Here is an 8,460-nt window from a genome sequence, read left to right as displayed (position 1 = left end):
TGGTGGTGGTGGTGGTGGTGGTGGTGATGATGATGATGATGATGATGATGATGATGATGATGATGGCAATGATGATCACAATGGTCATGATGATGAATGAAATGTATGAGGTATGCGATTAGTATATTATCTATTTAATATTGATTTCTTGATAGATTTTTTTTTGACTTATATGGTTACATAATTAATTCATTATGTTTTGAATTCTAATGCCATTACATAATTAATTCATGTTCCATGACCTCTAGCAGGTCCTTATAGTAGAACTGTGCCACCCCGAGGAGATGGAGATAGGGAGAGTGACTATTTATGTCATTTTTTAAACTTTGTGTTTATTTATGGAATTTGGATTGTTTGTTAGCTATGTGATGGATGTTGATTTAAAATGCATATATGATGGATTACATGTTTATGATGATACATGTGACATTTTTTGAACTTTGTTTTTATTTATAGAATGTGGATTGTTTATTACCTATGTGATGGATGATGATTTATGATACATATGTGATGGATTACATGTTTATGATGACACATATGTGATTCTAATTATGATGCTCAATTACATATATGATGATACATCATGTGATGCTTATGATGCTTATGATACATATGCATTTATTGTTTATCAACTTACAAATGTAATGCTTATGATGCTCAATTGATGGTGTTGATTTCATGTATAGTCCTTGTGTGATGCTGTCACCCTTGGTGGGAATAGGTCATTGACTATAGACATCGTCAACCCTTTAGTTGAGGATCCTGCATAGTCTACATAAAGTAAAGGTAAGGAATTAAAAAATTTACAATGATTATGATGACAACATCTTTTTTTTATTTAATACTCTTTTTGTCTACAAAGTTCATGTTGTTCATGTTGTGTAATATGTAATTTTTAGCTAACATAAGATAATCTAATTACATGTGCAGGAAACTGAACCCCTTTGACAAGGATCCTACACAGTCTCATGGATCGATAGGTATAAGTCAATATACCCTATAGAAATAGTTAATTTAAAAAAAAATTACTTGGAAAACAAACTACCTTAGTTTTCAAACTTCGACATTAGCAACAAATCTAATACAATTATCAACACTTGAGGCCCTAGTTAGACTTATTCAAATTTTAATCTCAACATCAACTTTAGGGCCGACTTCTTCATCAACATTACCCTCATTTGCAAAATATCTCTCATTACCAACTAACTCTCTCATTTGATGGAGTGTAGGTACCACCAAATAGGTATCTGTCAGATTTGTCTTCCTCGAGTGAGGGAAATGCATGAATAGAAAATGAAAGTGAGACATGTAATAGGTCTACAATAGGTAGATCAACTAGATGTCAAAAGATTAGAAGAAAATTCAATAAACGCATGAAAATTCAATAACAATGGGTAACCAAGGAACTTTCTCCAATAAGCACCAATTTTTGTGTTAATGATTGGATATATCGCATAGCACCTTCGTCGTTACATGGTTTGGGCCTATTTTCCATGGACGACATAAAGGTCTGTTACAACAAAGTTGCTGAATTGATGGAGTTTGTCGAACCTTGTTATAATTACAATAATTGGATGCAAACTGTTCGATATAAAAAACATATGCGTAGGTATGCACTGTCAGCAAATTATATACAATAGAAAGATTATGATCAAAGTAAGAAAGTGGCTATATACATTGATGGAAGGCCAAAAGCAACAGGGAATATTACAGGTTTTATAAATAGTACGCGACCTGGGTCAACTAATAAACAACCCAATTGCATATTTGAGGCGCGCGAGGGAAATCATGTATTTGTATGTGCGATAAAATCAATAAGTGCAGGGGAAGAGCTGCTAATTGATTACAATTTGAATCGTATAGATACAAACAAAGTTACTATCATGGGGGTGGTATGTACTATATACCATTTAAATTAACCAACCTCCAATTAATGACTCCAATATACCGTTTTATTATTAATTTTTTTGCTAGGTCTATTGGTTTAATTTCGCTAACGTTTTTATATTTTTTCTTTGTCACAAGGTGACATGGATCCATCACATAGAACAGACAGGGATGTAGGTCGCGACACTTCTACCGAGCAGGTAAACCTCATTGTAATTGTACAAATTAGATAGAAGCAAACTGTTACATTATTATGTTCTTTTTTTGAGTGTTTTAGACTATTTTTGTAATTGTTAATGATATTCTTGGCACATACGGATGTTTGGGGAAAGGGAAAGGGAGCTGCAGTACCTGAGCACCACTCTAGGGATGTGGACTCAACAAGATTAAGTGATGATGACCTTGGAAATTCCACAAACCCTATGAAATTGTTAAAAAAGTCTAGTAGAAAAATTAGTAGAGAGATTGTTGCTTTGGCATCCGTGGAGCCTCAGACTGATGAGATACAAGAGAGGGTGCAACTATTGATACAGACAACACAAAACTTGCAAGTAAGCAGTAATGAAAGCTTTAATTATAATAGAAGTTCAATAATGGTTTATATTTTATTCTCTTTTATGTCATTAACTAAAATATGTACGTGTTGTTTTTACATCAATTTATGCATCCTCATGAAACTGGTAGCCATGACCAGGGTGTTGCAGGTAGTTTAGGTGATGACGATTTTCTTGGCTTATCACTTGCTTGGCTTATAACTTTGAGTACCCAAAATACATCATACTTGATACTGTCAATGTCCATAATAAAGGTTCAATATCCTTGTTTACAATTCTTGCACTTTTCATATATTTAATGTTTTATATATTTAATGTATTATTCTTCAGGTGCTACCAATGTTCATGTGCAAATGCTGTCAATGCCTCATCAGAGGTTAGCCCCACCTATATTTCTAACTGCAATGTCGGCAACACGTAGCATGCAAACATCCTCTACTGCACGTCATATTGGCCTGCCCACTATTGGTAGATCCCTCTTTTTCTCTATCTTCTATTATGTGTTTATTTCACTTCAAGCATTCTTTCTTGGGGGCATTTCATAGTGGATTCATTTTCTGCAGCAGGAGATGCACATGAGGATGTGCCAGAGGCGACTACTATTGATAACATACCATCATTTCTTGGATCTTCTCGTATTTCTAGTACGGGAACGTTGCAGGCCATATTGGTGGTGAGCGACTAAGAAATGATTCCCTTTAAGAAACAAAAGGTTCCAGGTACTTTAAAATTATTATTATATATAATCTAATTGTAATTTACTTTTTGATCACTCGTTTTGGACTAATGATCGCATGAATTTTTTTGCAGGAAATGATATTTTTTATAAAAAATCATAGTGACATTGCATTGCAAATATTTGGGCCCACCATATGTAAAAGGTGGAACATCATATGTGAACTAACCCTAATCCACTATTTCGATTTCATATCATTGCTAGAATAGTTTTCCTTTGATCCATTTATTGAACTATAATAAATGTAGGTTCAATTCATTTCTAAATCTAACAAGTTTGCTATTGCTTTAAAAGGTGGAATGACAAAAAAAAAGGTTAAAATATGAATAGACAAACCATATGGTTAAGTGGTTTGGAAATGACACCTTTGACAAAACCACCCTCCTTGAAAAAGCTGACACATATCTAAAGTATGTGAGGGATCAATACAATTTTACTTTATAGAATAATGTAAAAAATGAGTGTCCCCCCATGATTCCAGAGAGGGAGTGGAAGGACCTGATTTTTGAAGCCAAGGAGAGAATTGAAAGGAAAAAAGGAAATACACCACCAGACGCCAAAATAAGGTATGAGATACTATTAAGAATGTAATTATGTACTAATTAATTACTCTTTATATTTATATAATCTAACACAATTTAAACTTTTCATAGACTGAGTGACATGTCAAAGCAACCAAGACAAGACAAGAAAAGCATGAGCAACACAAACTCGGCTCTGGTGGTTATATGAAACTTACCGCACGAATTGTAAGTATCTGTAACACGATACCAAGGAAAAATGCAGGGATCTGAATTCAATAGAGCACCCACAGAAGATGACAAGAGAATTGCCTACCAGCAAGGCTATACAGCCATGGCTGATCGGCTACGAGAATTGAGTGGGCAAACACAAGATTTTGGTGCATCTGTCACACAAGTAAATAAGCTAAATGAAAATTGTTTCAAATTGAATACTTTACCAATAATGTAATTGATGTTGAGTTCCAACATAAAGTAACTATATTTGTTTTAAATAAGCAAGCAATGATAACAATGTGCATGATATTGGAATGCAACCTGCTAATCGTGAAACACCACCTGCACATGAAGGTCTGGGTGTGCATCCCAATATTGGAGGTATTCATTTGCTATTCAAATTTATTTATGTAATTATTAATACAATTAAACATCTTAATTTGTAATTAGAGTATTAATTAATGTAACCTTTTTGTTAATATTTTAGAGCATGTGGTCGGTGGTGACCAAGTAGAGCATGATCCGGGTACACAACATCAGGAACATGATGTTCCCCAATCAGGTAAAGAGGACCATTTTTATTCCTTGAAATAAATATAATTGCAATTGGTGTTCAACATTAATGTAACCTTTAGTATTTCAACTTCGGATGATCTAGAGGGTGTTCAACATGTTGAGGTTGAGGCTAGACAAAATGATGTGGCCCCATTAGGTAAAGAGCGCAACACTTATGTTCTCTAAATTAATGAAATACTTGTAACAATAATAAAAAATATTCTAAATTTAACCCATTTCTTTGTTATTGCAGAGGACCCCCCTTAGCTTCAGTGTCCTCATCCTTAGTATAGAACTAGGCATACATCAAGATCATGAGTAGAGGGCGGAACAACTGAAGAGGGGGGAAATGATGAGGAAAACAATGTTCCACTTAGTCTTTTCATAACTTCAAAGAAAACACAAAAAAATAAATTATTGTAATCTACATTATTTGATAATGACTGATTTTTATGTCTTAATGAATGTAATTATGTGCTAATGAATGGTTATGAATGATATGTGTTAATTAATATTGATGAATGTTGCATGTTAATTAATGTTAATCAATGTTATGTGTTAATGAATGTTATGTGATATTAATGAATGAATGTTATATTTTATTAATGGTAGAAAGAATGAATGAATGAATGTTAGATGTTAATGGGGAATTTAGATTGATGTTAGTGGGGGGGGAGGGGCCAAATGAGCTTCCACCTTCATGTGGTTGGCCCTGTTAAGTAGACAGTATTAAACTATTCTCAAAACCAAGCGAAGCTCAATAAGATAACACACTTTTCAATATTTCATTATGTTGCATAGTTAATCTTATTGAATAATGTATATTGAATCTTAATTGCAGGGTCCAACAGAGCCAACACGAACAACACCACAAGTTGCTAGGTATAATGAACTCCCACATTGTCTTGTATGTACACTAACAATATGAGTTGCTTGTAGTGTTGATACCCATGGCGGGACTGCAAAAGTTATGAATATGCCTCATCCTTGTAAGTTTTTTTATTACTCAAAATTTTATTTAGCATTTTGTTACTTCATGAATGAGATGTTTTTAGATGTCTATTCCATGAATACCTCTCTCTTGTATGCTTCATGATCGACGTGTCTTCAACATGTCCACTCCATGAGAACCTTTCTCATATATGATTGTACCTTATGTGTATTTATGTATTACTTCATGGTTTACATGTATGAATCATGCCTTGCATGTATTCATATGTATGGTTTGTGCTTACATATCTCCTTCATGCCTTATGAGAATTACTTCATGCCTTGCAGTCTTCTCAAAATATTGCAAAATCATTCAACAAGAAAAAGAGTAGTAGAGGCTACATACCAAAATAAATTAGATCTCCCTCTTTATTTCCTCACTTTCTTCAAATAAATTAGATCTCCCTCTTTATTTCCTCACTTTCTTCCCTATTTTCTTCCTCCCTTCTTTATCACTTCCCTTTTTATTTATTTTTCCTTGATATAACTAACCTTTTCTCCTTAATGTTCTTCATGAATCCAAAGAATCCTTTACACTCCCCACTTTACATCCATGGCAACTACCTCCATAACTTCACTTAGTGTGAAGTAAATATTCTCTTCTACCATGGCCTTCATATATCATGCATACATCCTTTCAAATATTACCATCCATGTATATATATATATATATATATATATATATATATATATATATATATATATATATATATATATATATATATATATATATATATATATATATATATATATATATATATATATATATATATATATATATATATATATATATATATATATATATATCGACCTCATTCTAAGACTTTGAATCTGCTCTGCCCAATTTTGCTTCACATTTCTCTTACTTGACAACAAAATGTGAGGATTTAAGAGAAGCTTCAAATCATAATAGCCCTTAGCATTGGTTCAGAAAGAGTCTCAATTATGCCTCCTAGATTGGATGGCTTTGATCCTCATCACACTATTAAGCTTTATCCTCCTCACTGGATTGTTTGCACTCGTGATGAGAGAATTGTGAATATTATATTTCAACATTTTTTCATTTTTTTTTCTCATTTGATTCAACAAGAATCGGTTAAGATGTCCTTTCAGTGAAATATTTTTGTCCACCTTTGGTCAATGAAAAGAAATGTATTGTCATGTATAAAAGAGAGGATGGATGGTGGGCACGTAGTCCCACAAAGAGACATTTAATACAATATATATTAAGATGCATGGTCTAAAAAAGTTCACAATATATATTAAACTACCTGTAGACACCTAAAAATGGTCAACGCTTGCGGAATCGTACTTTAACATTTGCGCATTGCCTCATTTTAGATTTTTGCGTAGCATTAACATTTCTCCTATGTCACGCACTTGGTCTTTATCATTTGCGAGCATCGATTCTTTCTTCTGCATTCTTCATTTGTCTCGCTTTCAAATTTGGTCTTGTCGATAACAATCTTTAATCATGATTTTGGTCGATCTTGTCAATCTCTTATCAACTTGTCAATCTCGTCATTTTACGATTGATTTGTCATCGATCCTTGTCCTCTTCAATCATGTCAATTTGGATCAATTTGTCATTGTTCCTTGGTGCATTTATCAATCAAATCATTTATCAATCCAAAATCATGATCGAATCGATATCAAATCAATCTTACATCAAGACCTAATTGTCATCCTTGCATTTCTAATTCATCTTCCAAGGTTTTATGATTTATTTATTTAATCTTGTTTGTCATTTTCCCTCTAGGTTAAATAATTTATTTATTTATCCTAAAGTCTTCTCATTGCAATTAAATGTTTAATTTAATTGGCTAATTATTCCTCTTTTGTGAATTAATTAATAAATGACACATTATTAATTAATTTACCTAATTTCCTAATTTTCATCATTTCTAAATTCCTAATTTCCACCTATTTTCTAATTTCCTAATTTTAATTTCCACCTAATTAACTTGTCTTTAGTCCCTATTTTTTTGCTTCATGTGTCATACTCTTGGCATAGCAAGATGTCATAGGGTTCTAGTCCTCTAAGCTTTGCATTGGCAATATGTCATAATTCATGACATAGAAGGTGTCATAACCTTCTTCTTTTCACTAAATTTTTCCATTTTGAAATCAATTTCTTCTAATATCCATGTCATGCTAATTTGATCTTTTCTCCAATTTGTCTATAAATTGGATGAATTTCTTCAATCAAAGCCTTGATCCTAATAATTGATAATCAGACTATCGAATTTATGCTTCTAGTACTCTTGATCAATAATCAATGTCAATCTTGCTTTCAATTGTGTATGTGCACTTGTAGGTGAGATCCACAACCAAACCATTTGAAGAGGAAAGAATAACAATGGAGCTGCATGAAGGGAACATCTGGTTTGCATAATCTTTTTACATGTTTTGTCTTCATGTCTCTATTGAGTGTGCTTAGGATAGATTGTTGCAATGAATGCTTTTGTGATTGAGCTAATAATTAGTTTTTATATTTGCTTGTGATGATTTCCTATTTCCTATGCTACATTAATTGGTGAACCCAACGTGAACACTAACTATCTAACCCTTTAACTGTGTTTTAGAGTGCTTTCAAGTTGATTTTGCAGGCCAAAAACCCAAAAACAGGGTCGTGCAGGGTTTTCTGGGGACTTCTGCGCCTGTGTGAAGCAACTTGCGCCTGTGTTGAGCATTCTGTGCTTGTGTAGAGGACATTCTGCACTTGTGTCATGGGTTCTGCACCTGTGTCATGAGTTTTGCGCCTGTGTAAAGTCCAGAACAGAGGTAAAAAAAATGCAGTGTTTACTTGAAATTTGTTGTGTTTTTGCATTCTGTTTTCTGTGCTTTGGATTTTGGTACTAATTGTCTATGCAGAATATTGGCATACGCATGGCAAAGACAATAAATCAAACTACTAACATGCTTTGTGCAGATTCGAAAGTCAAAGAATAAGCGTATCAAACTTCTAACTTGGGTTTTTGCAGGTTGCCTTGGAGAAACA

Source organism: Cryptomeria japonica, chromosome 7 (assembly GCF_030272615.1).
Source record: "Cryptomeria japonica chromosome 7, Sugi_1.0, whole genome shotgun sequence".
Lineage (NCBI taxonomy): Eukaryota > Viridiplantae > Streptophyta > Pinopsida > Cupressales > Cupressaceae > Cryptomeria > Cryptomeria japonica.
Note: the sequence above shows the minus strand (reverse complement) of the source record.